This window comes from Coccinella septempunctata, chromosome 2 (assembly GCF_907165205.1).
Source record: "Coccinella septempunctata chromosome 2, icCocSept1.1, whole genome shotgun sequence".
Classification (NCBI taxonomy): domain Eukaryota; kingdom Metazoa; phylum Arthropoda; class Insecta; order Coleoptera; family Coccinellidae; genus Coccinella; species Coccinella septempunctata.
This window is the reverse complement of record NC_058190.1, coordinates 16121066-16137391: the sequence shown is the minus strand read 5'-3', so window position 1 is coordinate 16137391 and position 16326 is coordinate 16121066. Positions and strand designations below refer to the sequence as shown.

Genomic DNA, 16326 nt, shown 5'->3' with positions numbered 1-16326 from the left:
ATATGTCGTTGAAGCTTTAGTTTCCGAGATGAAATGAGTTAGAGTTTTAAAAATTGTGCACTTTTTGAACATCAAAAATTTGGCTGGTCGGAAATACAGATGAACATTCAACAACCAATGCCAAACAGGGTTGTACAGTATCCTAGCTACCTGCAATTACGAGAACGTACACATTATTATCTGTTATCAATTCAATTTCTTCTTAAGAATGTAATTTGCAACTAGTAGGTAATTCAAATACTTGACGCTGAGGTATTTTCTAATTCACTTCGATTTGAACAGTTAGTGATTGTATATGTGCTTCATTGATGTTAATTCCTTATCGGCAGTGAGCGAAGAGACGAATAACTTTTTTTCTTCCATCTTTAAACCAATAATAATGATAATAAACAGTAAGGATTTATTTCCAACAGGCAGAGCTCAGTAACAGGAAATCTATAAAAACTATAAACTGAAACTAAAATGGTATGGAATACTTAAGTTATAGACTTGAATTTCATTACTAAGAGATGAAAGCAATGAACAGTGAAACTACAAAAGTATTCAAGTTACTAACAGAAAAAATTTTAAACTAACATTCATATCTATTATCACAAAAATTAATGGAAGTTTTACATATCATGGAAACTCTTTCAAAGTGAATGTCACAGAGATGCGAGACCCGATTGAATTCAGAAAAAATCATATACATAGGTGACTGTAACAATATATTTGTTCTGGGTGTAGCAAGGTTGAACAAGTGTGCGGATCTTGAACTTGGGTGTCGTACATGAAATCCTACTCTAGCGAGACAGTCAACAATGCCATTCAAGAGTCCATGAATCCTTAAGGAACCTCAAACAAGCAAAATGCCCCTCCTGACATCAAGCTTAACTGCACCGAATTTATTCAACAAAACAGCATGATCGAAATCTTGCATCGGATAAACACCCTCCTTCTTAAATATCAAGTTCTTGAAAAACCTTCTCTGAACAGCCTCCGTGTGATGTCTATGGCACTCGTATATTGGGTTCCAAACAATGCATCCAAACTCCAGTTTGCTGCTCACAAATGCATTGAACAGCAAAATCATGGTTCCCGGGTCAGAAAAATATTTGCTATTACGCAGGATGAATCCATACATTCTTGACATCGTACTAATAAGTAAATGAATAACATGATGAACAAATGTTAATCTTTGATCGAAGACAATGCCAAGATCCTTTATCTCCGGTTTTCTGCTCAGAACGCTGTCATCAAGACTATTACTGTACAAGAGATAGTTCTTTTTCCTGGTGTACGTGATGACATTGCAGTTAGAAATTCTCTATGTTAGTGCATTTCTGCCAAACCAAATCAACAATGAGTTCAGAGCACTCTGTAGGCGAACGCATTCTTCAATAGAGCATATATCAGAAAAGATTTCAAAATCTTCGGCATAAGCCAATGCACGAACCGGATTAATTAGCTCGCCAACAGCTATCAGCATTCCACCATGCCATCTTCCGAAGCTGTCCTCACTATCAAGACATTGCAGCAGATCATCGACAAAAATAATAAACAGAAGTGGACCTAGATTAGAACCCTGGGATACACCAGATGTAGAAATATAAAGTTCAGAGCAGCGTCCCTCCAGGTAGACAAACTGCTGACGACACCACAGATAGGAATTAAAGAAATTCACTAGATCATCAGAGAATCCAAACTGAGTTCTCAACTTATGTATCAGATGTTTATGATCAATCTTATCAAACGCCTTCTGAAAATCAGTGTATATAGTGTCCACCTGGCCAGTTCTATCCAGAATCTCAGAAACATGCTGAGATAAAACCGGCAGATTAGTAGTACACAATCTATTTGACATAAAGCCATGTTGTTCCTGCATTATCAAGTACTTCACAGCAGGATATATTTTCTGGTATAGTGTGATCTCGAACAGCTTTGCAAAATTCCAAAGAAGAGAGATCGGCCTGTAATTTTTTTAAATTAATCACCCCTCGCGCGTCCGCTGAGCTCAAGGACATAACTTTTTCTCCGTCCATCGTAAGGGCCAAACTTTCTACCCCAGATGTCCAGTCTGCACCTAGAGCTGACGGATTTTCGGCAAGACTGCTCAAGGAATGTGCCAATTCTCTAGCGCTCCCCCTTTCTTTAATCTTCACCCGGTCATTTGAGACTTCCTCCCTCCCTTCTTCTTGGCGGAGTGCACGTGTTACGGCAATTTTCAAAAAGGGAGATAAGCATTGTGCTGACAACTACCGCCCTATCAGCCTGGTCCCAGTCATAGCAAAAATTTGTGAGAGGGTTATATTGGATGAAGTTCTGCAATTTTCACTTGAACACGGCACTATACCCAACTGTCAACATGGCTTCCTGCCGGGGCGCTCGGTCATCACAAACCTTCTTGAATGCGTCAATTTCTGGTCAATGTCCCTTGACAAGGGTGAGGGTTGATGTCATTTATCTTGATTTTGCTCAAGCCTTCGATCGCGTGCCTCATAGACGTCTCCTGAGCAAGCTCGATCATATCGGAGTTCGTGGCCGCCTCCTCTCTTGGATCGAGGCTTTTCTTTCTGACCGCACCTTCCAGGTTCGTGTTGGCGAATCTGTCTCTTCACCCAGAGTTGTCATGAGTGGAGTGCCCCAGGGCTCCGTCTTGGGACCAGTTCTTTTTCTGCTTTATATTTCTGATTTGCCACGCCATGTCACCTCTCACTGTTCTCAGTTCGCCGATGACACCAAAATATTTGGCCCCTCCAGTAGCGCCTCTACTATACAAGACGACCTCGACTCCATCTCACGGTGGTGCGAAGACTGGCAGCTACCACTCAACGGTGGGAAATGCGTCGTTCTCCATATGGGTGCCCGCAATCCGCGTCGGATGTACCATCTCAATGAAGTTGTTATTCCTGTTTCCAACAGCCATTGTGATTTGGGTGTAATTGTAATTGTGACCTGAGTTGGTCGGATCACATCCTCCATGCTGTCAGCAAAGCTAAAAAATCCTTATTTCTGATGCAAAAAGCATTTAGCAGGTGTGATCCCTTAACGTGCGCGGCTATATACCGAACTTATGTGCGACCTATTATGGCGTTCGTCGGGCCTGTTTGGAGTCCAACGTTGTGCCGCGATTCATCACTGCTCGAGGGTCTCCAGCGTCGTGCAACGCGTCTCCCATAAGGAATCTCGCGCCCGTCATATAGTGAAAGACTCTCTATGATGAACCTACCAACTTTTATGGAGCGGAGGACTCGTGGTGACCTCATCACTACTTATCGAGCGGTAAACGATCTTTTTGGTGTTACTCTGCGCAAACTCTTCACGTTGAACACGGATGGCCGTTTGCGGGGCCATGCCTTCAAGTTCTGGTTTTGATTTATTCTGGATTATTTTGTTTCTTTTTTTTTCTGTGAGTTTATAGGCAACGCCTAAACTCTCATCCCTGTTAATAATAATGATAATAAAAAAAATCAGTTGGGTCACCGGGACAACCTTAGCCATTCTCCAGCACGATGGGAACTTACTATATCTGCGAGCCATGCTGAAGATATGCAACAGCGGGATCGATAGGTCACCAATAGAATCTCTGACGAGGAAACTGGGAACACCATCCGTTCCTGCAGTCAATCGAGCAGATAGCTTTTTGGATACCGCAATGAGGAATCCCTCAGAAATGAATTTCAGTGAAAGTGTATCCTCATAAATAGATTCACTCGAACAAGCATCCGCAGTATCTGAGGACTGAACATTACCACTCTTAAAATAATCAGCAAAGGCTTCAACCATTTCTGTAGCTTTCTCATGTATCAAATCTCCATCGTCCATAATTCCAGAAATAAAGGATAGAACTTGAATGTTTGGATAAATTATTCGAAATACCCTACGAAAAATTACGATTTTCGCGAATCTATTTATTTGTTTTTGAGGAAACCTCTATTTTCATTCCTTTCGAAGAAGGGAATATGCAATCATGTTTCATATTCCTACCAATATGTTGAAAACAATGACGACCACGAAAGAAACCACACATGATCCTTCCTCTACTCGAACTGAACTCCCAAGAGGCGAAGTACATAATATGGAAATTCCACCATGTCTACTCCGTCACCCACCTTTCCAATAGGCCATCGTGTTGAATGCTATTGGAGACCTACGAAACTGTGAACACGAAAGATCGATGTTATCTGACCTAAATCCATAGGATACATCTCCCAACATTCAAATCAGAGAATCTGTATCCTTCAGCCAAACGAATAGTTATATTATAGATTAAGTGTATATCTATCTGTCTCATAGAAACTGAAGGAGAAATTGTCCCATCTTCTTTTCTCCTGTCAAACGAACAAACAACCTATAGAATATATTCATCATCTGAGTCACCAGTTCATTTCAACTGCGAGGAACAAGCCTCTGCGTGACCTAAACTAAACCTCACAATCGACCCTTATGAAATAACGTTTAATTACGAATTGCGGACTTCTAAAAAACAAGATCAAGAAAACATAGAGTAGAAAAGTACACAACAAAGGGAACGGATAACCCTAAAATACAGCCGCCACAAAAAATTTTTGCTCGTAGCCTAACATATAATGGGATAATGCCATCCCGAAAGTACCTATTTGTTGAACCAAATTTTTTTCTAGCCAATCGTTAATGGAAAAATTATACCCTGAAATACTGAAGAGTGTGAGTAAGAACCAATATGTTGGAAAATTCTAGATTTCACTTTTGCTTTGATAGAACCCTGTTACTAACTGTTGGACACACACAATTTTTCATTCGTAACCTATTCTGCAATTGACAAAATAATACTTCTAATGCGCAAAAGTAGCATACACATTTTGGAAAATTCTGAATTAGTATATTGCTTCCGTAAAATAAGTACCCAATCTGTAACCACATATTTATGATACAAATTTCTGTTTCGTTTCAAGTTTCTTTTTCATGGAAATTTTCTTCTGGGACCCGATTTTTGTGCTCGGTGTATTTTTGTAGTTGTATCGACACATATTCCAAATCCCATTCATATTGAATTAAGTATTCCGTTCAATATGCAAAATTCAGTATTTCCGAGATAAATGATATTTTATATTCGATTGATCTTTGAATTTGAACCCAGCGCATTTTGGGGGTCACAAACAAAAATTTTGGCGTTTCAAATAGTTACTAATAAAGTCCTATAGGAAGCAAAAATCAAATGAAGATTTTTCGGAAATATGGGTGCTAACTTCGCATTTTGAGGGTGTCATTTTCCCATTACAGGTTAGGACACAAACAAAAATTTTGTGTTACCAATAGTTACTAACAGTGGATATTCCAACTGTACTCTTTTTTCGTGAAAAATCGAACAGTGGGAGCCCGTGAAAATAGCAACTTCGGAATGCGGTGTTTTTCAGTACTATCTTGGTGGTACAAACAAAAATTTTTGTGTTACAAATAGTTGCTAACGAGTTACGAAAGAGAGCAAAAACAATTATCTTCATTTTCTAAAAAGTGGGTGATAACTCCGCATTTTGGGGGTGTCATTTTTCCCTCAAAGGTAATGTTACAAACGAAAATTTTCGTATTACGAATAGTTACTAACGACTTATGAATCAATGCAAAGAAAATTTTCTTTATTTTAGAAAATATGGGTACTAGCTTTGCAATTTGAGAATGTCATTTTCCCATTATAGGTTAGGTTACAAAAAGAATTTTCGTTTTACAAATAGTTACTAACGATGAAATTTCCAACAGTACTTTGGTTTTCGCGACGAATCGAACAGTGGGTGCCCGTGAAGTTAGCAACCAGCGGAATGCGGTGTTGTTCTACCATTATCTTTGAGGTGCAAACAAAAATTTTTGAGTTACAAATAGGTAATTACGAGTTACTAACGAATGCAAAAAAAAATTTCTTCATTTTAGAAAAAGTGGGAGTTAACTTTACGGACACTATGGCGCAGTAATAAAGTAATATTTTCTGTGCAGTTTTCTCTTGAAAAGAAAATTGACACTATAAACAGGGAATAATATCTGTTGAAAAAATACATCCAGTAAAGCGGGCAGACAGACAAAAATTGCTGATATGCAAACATAGTTTTAACCAGAATGGAGTGGATATACAAAATTCCGATTTCATTTAAAGTAGTAATGCCCACGTTCCTACTCGTATACCTGTGCGGCGATTTTTGTTCTCAACTGAAATACTTCATGTTTTATTCAAGAAAAAATAACGTAAAATGAGAAGGAGGTAGTACAGATAATCCGATCATGATTTTTACTATACATCAATGACGTAGGAGGACAACATCCACGATCTAACTCAGCCACTCTCGTACCAATTGTCCTCTGATTTTATCCGCCTATATGCCAGGATCGTTATCCGAAATGAATGCAACACATTTACATCAGGAGCAGATCATTATCGCTATTCATTCATCTCAATCTTTATGTCACCCTTTACAAGAGCATCCAGTAAATGCCCTGATTGGGGGTCGATGGGTCACGATTAACGATACGATTCTGATGATGGAGCGGCTTTTTTAGTGAAGATGAATTGACATTCAGTTTTGTACGATAAGAATGACATGGACTATATGGCACCAATTAAACTTTTTTGCGAGACGGTGAGTTACTTGAGAAGATCGAAAAAATTCAGCTATTCACTGGAGTGAATTGTTCATCGAATCAAGGCTATCGCTTGAATAGATATGGAAACATAATTGGCATTCATATTCTTATTCGAATATCATGTGCGTCAGAATTTTATCAGTGAGTTTTTTCTCGCGATGTTGAAAAGAAGAAAGGTACTTGTATAACTCCACCTGAAGATTGATTTTTGTACATTAGATCACGATATGTATTTTTGATGTGCGTTTCAAGTTTCAATTAAACATCAATTAATTTCAGCGATCTTAGATACGCAAGATCTATACATATAGCAGCCAAGGAAACATAGTCGTCAGTTGGTGGTTTGGAACTAATGAAATTACTGAAGAACTTTTCTCGGCGGATTCATATGCTTCTTTGGGTACTGAATCCGAAAATAACATTATGGACTGGATGCGGATATAGCTGCACCATCAAAAGAACGAAAAATCATAAAATTTCAGACAACATTTCAGTTTCTGCTTATCATTCCGGAACGATGCATCCTTGAGAAAAATTACAATATAGGTGAGGCTGTCCAGAATTTTCCGTTCACCTACTAGTGTGCTCTGAGAATTGCTCATAGTTTTCATCTTGGCAAAAATAGTCATAGGTACCTATATAAGAATTACAAAGCTTGAATAGGTATCGTCTACAGGCAGGTGAATAATAAACGAAATTATTTTAGACACTTGACATCCACTGATATGGAAACAGCAAATGTTACGATCTGAATCAAAACTAGCAAACCACCATCACTCAAAGTATAAACAGAAACACAATTTCGTCGAGGGAGAGTAGTATGCTCACAAAGTTTTCGATCTCATTCGACCTCGTAAGAGCAACACAATTGCAACCTCTACGAAAGTGGGATGAATTGATATCAGTAACGCTATGGTGCAGGAGTACACCCTAGTAACATTTGTCCATTTGGCCTAAGACAAGAGCGAACGCAATTCACTTTCCTAATCCTCAGAAGATGGCAGCATGTGTCTACTCACCGAAACTCTTATATTGCAGAAAACGCATTTTCCAGCCTACGAATAAGGGGCCATGAATGCATTCTAGTTCTGGCGGAGAACAGTTGTATTGCTCTGACAAGGTCCAATGAGACCGAAACCGTGGTCATTATCTACTATTACTATTACTATTTTTGCTTATACTCTGAATGACGGTGTTCTGCTAGTTCAATGGGGGCTTCCGCGTGTGAATTAGCCGCTAGATGTGCTAGTGTAGCGTATGGCCACATCATAGAGTCAACTAGATGATTTATTAAGGCCGGGTACTTTCACGTGCGAATAACTAAATTTATTCGATAAATAAGTCTTATTCTTAGGATAAGTAAAAATGCAGTCTTTTCACTTTCAGAATAAATCTGTCATTGAAACTCGTTAATGAAATTTTATTTTTCATAGATCGAATGTCGGTACGTCATTATTGGTTGAATTTTTAAGATTCTGGATGTATGGTTATTTTTGTGTGATTTTCACGGAATATTTGCTTTCTAGTTGGAATTTTGACAATTTCTACAATGCGATCTCTTATTTTACATTAATCAGTGAAAAGTAGTATATCGTGTTTTCACAGAATTGTTATTCGTCAAATAATTTCATCTGAAAGCACCGAAATAAGGTATCCTTCAGATAGGAAATTATTCGACAGATACTTATTGACAGTGAATAAAATTTATTCGAAGGTGAAAGTACCGGGCCTAAGTGTTTGATGCTATGAAGAAAATGAAGCTAAATTGTTGTCAGCAATTAAAATCGCTAATTAAAAATCCAAAAATTTGGAACAAGATATTGATCAGTAACGAAATATTTCTTTATTCAATTTCTTCAATATTATGATCTGTGAAATGACAATTCCCCATATATCGATAATGAGGCAGTGAAAAGTGAAGCCAGCCCGTGGGAGGAATCGACTTCTGCGCATGTGCGGAAATATTAAGAATAAAAATACCTGATTAGCTCTGTCTGATACATGGTTTTATGAACTGATAGGAATGAAATGATTTTACTTCACAACCATTCGAATATTTTCGACCTTAACCTAACAATATGTTGACATTGGTTTGAATCAGGTTCAAACTCAGGTTTGCATCGAGTAGTCGTGTATTTTATCGTTTCATTTCTAAAAACTAGAAGTCAAAATTCATGAAACTTCATCATATTGCAACACTAGATGCTCGGATTCATAACAAAAGTGAAATATTATGTGTTTTTCACAGAAAACCTGCGGAGTGCGGAGATTAACAAAAGTGATGTTGAATCAACAAAATTGTAGGATTGTGAATATATATTTCTAGGTTGTTTACTATCGTATATTATCTGCATTTTATCTAGATAACTCTGTTCTTGTCTTGAAATTCAGTTGGCAGTTGAGGTAATAATTCAAGTTCAATTTATGATGGTTTTTTTCAGCACTGATTGAATAGTGAAACATCTAAATCGACATCTATATCTATAAAGCTCACCTGTAGTTACCAATATCAACCAGTTTTTCATTTTCTAAAAATATTCTTATTGCCCAATTTATTATTGTATTGTAGTAGGTATTGCTTTTATTGAAGCATTGCTCTTTTAATGAGCATTCTGTACTTTCATATATAAGTACATTTTACATTAAATGTTGACCCAAAAATATTTTTTAGTAGAGTATTGAGTAGATTTACAAGAGGGGAAATTCAGGAGGTGAGAGTATGATGTATACACGTACACGCAATCGGCAATAATCAATATTGAAACTGGTATGAAACAGTAATATAAAACGAACTTGTTATTATGTCACACTTGAGTTTACTAAGTATGGAGAATACCATTTCTATTCGGCACTTATTATTTCACATATCATAATAAGGTGAACAGTTTTTATGCAGTTATTTATTTGGTTTGATCTCTTTTCGTTGATTCATCTGGAAGTTGATAAAAACGGATACATTCTCGATGAATTTAATATTCATTAACTTTCGCCTCATATAAACTACTCAAAATTTGTACAAAAATTTGAAATAAATCATTATTCGAATCCATTCAATCGTCCAACGTCAAAGATAAATACAACCTAACCAATATCTTGATTGTCATTTTCGAATTTCTAATTCTCGCATACGTACAAGTGGATTCTTCCCAACGATTTGGCTTCACTTTTTGTCGTAATCTAGAATGCGTGTTATCAATATTGTTATAATAGATATATGAAATTCCCCGTCATCGTAGAACATAGATTAATTGATTAGAGAATAGATAGTTCACTCGAGAAACAAGCCTCACCGACATCTGTTTTTTTGGTACAGTTATTAATTAAAAAAAAAAAATTAAAAGGTATATAATCCTTTTTCGCATTTCAAATATTCTTGTATTATAATAATAATCCAGGCCAGACAAACATCTTTGAAAATTTTCCAAAAGAATATTGGAGAAAGATTCGCATAAGCTGTTGATTGCGAAATTGTTTTCAATGAAGAATGAGAGCTTATACGAATCTTCTACGATTTTCAGTTGGTACTCGTGTTTTCGACTATGTTCGAAGTCACTGCGCTTTCTTGTGGAATAGCGTTACCAGAAATATGGATAATATCTTTGAGCACTTCTCTGTCTCTCCACTCAATCATATTCAATCGAATGGCTCGAGCAGGAAATGGCTCTCTGCGTTGCTCAAGTTACGTCTCAGACCTTGTCGTCTCAGGATACCTGTGCCACAAGATAATCTAGTCGTAGCCGCAACCAAAGTTGCACTGACAGCGTTACCAGTGCAGCTTTTGAACACCTTCTTACGCAGCTCCTACAAAAAGATGGATCAGTCGAACAGGACAAAATTCGTATCCGGAGGTAAAATACCCTCCCATTCGGATCTCCGGGGGAGGGTGCCTGAGCGAGTGAATCATCGAACAAACACCAATGAAAAGCACATAGCTTTTGCAGCATGGAACGTCAGAACCTTGCTAGACAACCCCAAGGCCGACCGACCAGAGAGGCGTACTGCCCTAATCGATAAGGAACTGCAACGAACATCCATTGCAATAGTTGCTTTAAGCGAAACACGCTTTTCGGACGAAGGTAGCTTGGTAGAACAAGCGTATACTTTTTTCTGGAAAGGCTTGCCGGAAGGCGAAATCAGACAACATGGCGTAGGCTTTGCCATTAGAAACGACCTGGCCGCCAAACTTACCGAAAATCCAGTTGGTATCTCAGAACGTTTAATGACCCTACGTTTTCCTGCAGCGAATAACACGTTTGTGAACATCATTGCAGTATACGCACCCACTTTGAACTCCTCTGACAACTTAAAGGACACTTTTTACGAAACACTCGTTGCTACATTAAGTAAAATCCCAAAACGGGAACGAATTATTCTCCTTGGAGACTTCAACGCTAGAGTGGGCCGAGGTCAAGACTCAGAACTATGGCCGGGAATAATAGGGAAACACGGCACAGACAGCATCAATTCGAATGGAGAACGTCTGCTGGCTCTTTGTGCAGAACACAATCTGTGTATAACGAACACCTATTTTATTACGAGACCCAATTCAAGGGGGACCTGGCGCCACCCGCGCTCAGGGCATTGGCATACCCTCGACTATGTGATCGTGAGAAGGAAAGATCTGAAAGAGGTGTTGGTCACTAAACCCAGAGCAGATCTGGAGTGCTGGACTGATCATAGGCTGGTAATCTCGAGAATGAAAATCTCAATGCGCCCAAAATACCAACGCAAGCCGAAGTATCTAAGAGAGCGCCTTCAAATATCCAAACTACAAAACCCTTCTACAAAGGAGAGATTCACAGATGCCGTCAAAGATAGCCTAACACCACCGGATTATAACGACGACATTGAGACTCATTGGCTCCGTTTCAAGTCATCCCTTACAAATACAGCGAAAGAAATACTGGGCACAGAACGCTCCCGAAAATCCCCAGACTGGTTTGCCGACAGCGAAACTCATATCGCACCCCTTTTGGACGCAAAACACAAAGCGATGAAAACCGCAATTAACAAACCTGGCGATGTTGCAGCCCAAATAGGTTTCATAAACATAAAACGCGAGGTCCGTCAAGAAATAAGAAAAATCAAGGACAGCTGGTGGAAAGAAAAAGCTAGGGAAATACAAGCTTACGCCGATAACCATGACTACAGGCGTTTTTTCGAAGCTATTAAAACTGTTTACGGTCCAAGCAGAAAAGCTAGCTTTCCTATAAGAGATGCTCATGGAGCTATTCTAACTGATGATAGAAAAATTCTCGAAAGATGGAAGGAGCATTACTCACAGGTCTTGAATCAAAATAACGACTCGGATTTATCCATTTTAGACCTGCTTCCCGCGTATAGTCCGATGACATCGCTTGATGACGAAATTTCAATGTCGGAAATCATAAGCGCGATTAAAAATATGAAAAATGATAAGTCACCTGGTCTAGACGGCATTCCGGCGGAGATATTCAAAGCCTTGGATGAGGACATTGTCAATAGTCTCCTAATACTATTCCGCAAGATCTGGGAACAGGGAGATGTGCCACAAGACTTCAGAGACGCTTTAGTTATCAACCTCTATAAGAACAAAGGCGATACGTCGAATTGCAACAATTACAGGGGCATATCGTTGCTTAATGTGGCCAGTAAAATTCTCTCGAAGATTATGGCTAATCGTCTGGTTCCACTCTTAGAGAAGCTTTTACCTGAATCCCAGTGCGGCTTTCGACCAAATCGAGGTACGGTGGACCTAATTTTTACACTGCGACAGCTACAAGAAAAGGCCCGTGAACAACAATCAAGGATTTATACAGCCTTCATCGATTTAAGCAAGGCATTCGACTCGGTGAATCGGAGAGCGCTCTGGAAAATCATGGCACGTCTAGGAGTACCCGAAAAATTCCTGGCAGTGTGTAAAAGCCTTCATACCAACAACACCGCTAGAATACAGCATAATGGCTCTACAACCGACCATTTCCCAACCAACTCTGGAATAAAACAAGGCTGCGTATTAGCGCCTTTACTGTTCAATATTTTCGCCATAGCTGTATCGATAATTGCTGACATGAGCATGCCCGTAAGAGGTGTTGGGATAAGATTCAGATTTGATGGAGGCCTGTTTAACCTGAAGCGCCTCAGAGCAAAAACCCGTACCAAGTTTATCACGGAACTTCAATATGCAGACGACTGTTCACTCATCGCTAGCAGCTCAGAGGATCTACAGATAATGATGGACACCTATAAACATATATACGAAGCTTTAGGCCTTAGACTCAATATTGACAAGACCAAAATCCTGGTAAGTCCGCCAGAAGGCCTTCAAACAGATATCAGCCTGGACAATGAAACTCTAGAACAGGTCGAGCAGTTCAAATACTTGGGAAGCTTCATAAATACTAGGGCTAACCTTGACACGGAAATACACAACCGTATCAATTCGGCATCACGGGCATTCTGGAAGCTGAAGGACAGAGTGTTCCAAAATCACGACCTCAATCTGAAGACCAAGACAGCTGTTTACAGAGCAGTGGTCCTCCCAACGCTTCTTTACGGAAGCGAAAGCTGGACTCCCTACAGGCGACATATTAAACAGCTTGAACAGACGCAGCAACGTCATCTAAGACAGATAATGCACATCAGATGGTTCCACAAAGTTTCGAATGCAGAAGTCTTGCAGCGCGCGAGTTGTACAACAATTGAGACTCAAGTAACGAGGGCCCGACTCAGATGGAGCGGCCACATTCTGAGGATGCAAGACACAAGACTCCCCAAAATAGCTCTATACGGCGAACTCACTGAGGGAGCCCGGAAACCAGGAGGCCAGTATAAGCGGTTTAAGGATACACTACATCAATCCCTAAAATCAGTTAATGCTAATCATAACTGGGAACAACTAGCGTTAGACAGGTCACAGTGGAGGTCTTTGGTCCACAGTTATAATGGAGAATCGAGAAGGATACAGCGGCGGCCAGATCTGGTTGGAGACTATCCATGCCCTGAGTGTGGAAGGATCTGCAGGTCACGGTTGGGTCTCTTTAGTCACAGAAGGGCACACAATCGCGACTAGCACTAAGAAGTTACAAGTCTGTTCAAATTTTTTTTTTTTTTTTTTTCTTTTTCTTTTCCTTCTTCTTTTTGTAGATTTATTTCCGGTAACGGGATACAGCAATGAATGAATGAATTCAATCGAATCCATTTCATTGCCACTATTTCATAGATTAACTATATAGACGAACCGACCATTTTTAGGACACAAACCCCAACTCCAAAGAACTCAGCTAAGTTTTGAATATTTGCGGTAAATATAATAGTTGGGGAGCCGACGATGCTATATCGGGATATACTCGAGCGTCGTCGTGGAGACCTAGTGGATTTTGAAGATTACATGGTATTTAGAAAAAAAGGTTGTATGATGTATGCACTTTCAGCGGTGGGGAAAGCGTCTGCAAGGTCTCAAAGATGCAAAAAAAAAATCGTCAGGTGTACAGGGTGGGCAAAATTCGTTGTCTACTGAGGGGATCTCGAGAACTATAGCAGCTAGAAGAAAACTGACGACACATTCTCGAGCTCTTTTTTCTTGACTAATCCAAAACTGAAAACAGATCCAGCCTAAAGTTGGATTTTGAGTTATGAACGAAAATTGAGAAATTGTCATTTTCAATGAAGCTGAATAACTCAATTATTTGAACTCGTATTCGAAATCCGTTGTTACATTCTACAGGCATTTTTTTATGAAGAATTCGAATATGATATCATTAAATTTTTTCATCCAGTTATTTTCGAGATACGACAGGGATTTCCGATTTTTCAAATGTAAACTATAGTTGAAAGTCCTCTCATTCTGCTGCAATTTTTTTGCTGATTTCAAAAATGTATCATATGTTACTATTCACATTAATATAACATAAGAAAAAAAATTCAATACTTTTTCCTGCTTTTCGATTCACTGTTGAATTTTTAGTAGGCTGGCGTAACCATAGCAACCGTTGAATATGCATTATATTTTGTGAACCTGAGCCTCTATGATTGAAATCACGGATTGCTGAATAAATATTTCGATGATTAATTTGCCATCGTTTGTTCTCGCGATGTTTGGCATGCTTATCTTACGATGCTTTACAATTCGAATACTACCGTGGACAGACGTACCTATTTTTCATCATCTTACTTTTGTAAAAATTATGATTATAGATAGGTTTCGTATTTTATTTATATTACTGAGTTTTTAAGTTTCTTTCATGAATTGAAAAACGATAATTGAATAAATTTTCTTCTTTAATAATCAGACGAAAGTCTTTTACTCTCTTTTGAAGGATATCGATCTCTATAAATAAAAGAAATAATTATTCGACAGTCTGTGATTCCTATCACACAAGGTTGAGTTACCATAGGATTATGTAGAGTTCACAAACCATAATGCATTTTCAACGGTCGCTATAGATACGCTAGCCTACTAAAAATTCAACAGTGAATCGAAAAGCAGGATAAAGTATTGAATTTTTTTGTTATATTCATGTGAATAGCGACATATGATACATTTTTGAAATCAGCAAAAAAATTGCAGCAGAATGAAAGGACTTTCAACTATAGTTTACATTTGAAAAATCAGAAATCCCTGTCGTATCTCGAAAATGACTGCATCAAAAAATTTGACAATATCATATTCGAATTCCTCATAAAAAAGTGCCTGTAGAATGTATCAACGGATTTCGAATACGAGTTCAAATAAAAGAGTTATTCAGCTTCATTGAAAATGACAATTTCTCAATTTTCGTCCATAACTCAAAATCTATGAACGTTAGGCTGGATCTGTTTTCAGTTTTGGATTAGTCAAGAAAAAAGAGCTCGAGAATGTGTGGTCCGTTTTCTTCTAGCTGCTATAGTTCTCGAGATCCCTTCAGTAGACAACGAATTTTGCCCACCCTGTACATACTCGAGCGTGTCAGATTGATATACTGTATATGCTCTACGTATCTCTGATAATGAATTCATGCTTATCTGACAGTTTGCGCGATTGTACTGGCCGTACGGAGAGTTGAAAATGGTTTAAAAAAATTTCCAGCGTGTCAGATTTTTGGAGGATATGATAATTGGACCCAAAGGAAGCTACTTTTCAAGGGACTGACAATTTGGACGTGACGCAAGGTCACAGTGGTTCTTTGAAAATGTAAAAAAAAATCGTTACTTGTGCATACTCGAGCGTGTCAGATTTTCATACAGATGGTTAATCTGGGTGTTGTTGACGTGTTGACCCATTAATCTGATACTAATCAGGGGGGAGTTTTCTTAATCTGACACTTTGTTGATCATGATAAAAATCCCTTTTTTTTCGAATATTTCCCCGTCTGTACCTCTAATCGTTTTTGTATTCATCATGAAAGTTGTAGATAATAAAATTCTACACAACTTTTGTCTGAAGCAATTTTACATACTCTTAATCATTCTCGAATCAGAGGGCGATAAGGGCGAGAAGCTTAGCCACACATGCGAAAGGGCAAGGTCAATGTAGAATCCTAGTCTAATCTACAATTGTCAAAATGACAAGGTATTTCTATGATGACAATTTCGAAATCAGTCACGAAATTTTTAGTGTTGTCTGTGACTGAACCTTAGAATGTACTAGGTATATTGTATGTATATCGCTGAACACCTCGCATTTATCGCCATATATCTCAAAAACGTTTGTACGTAGAAAAAATTGCTTGGGACAAAATTTGTAGAAAATGTTATGCTCTACAACTTTTATAATGAATG

The 16326-nt window shown here is 38.5% G+C and overlaps 1 protein-coding gene across 2 annotated transcripts in view; it reads right to left on the bottom strand.

The window, feature by feature from the left end:
- The window catches only part of LOC123306524 (thrombospondin type-1 domain-containing protein 4-like), a 728470-nt gene that overhangs the window by 415918 nt on the left and 296226 nt on the right, over positions 1 to 16326 (bottom strand). The gene's annotated exons all lie outside the window — the stretch shown is intronic.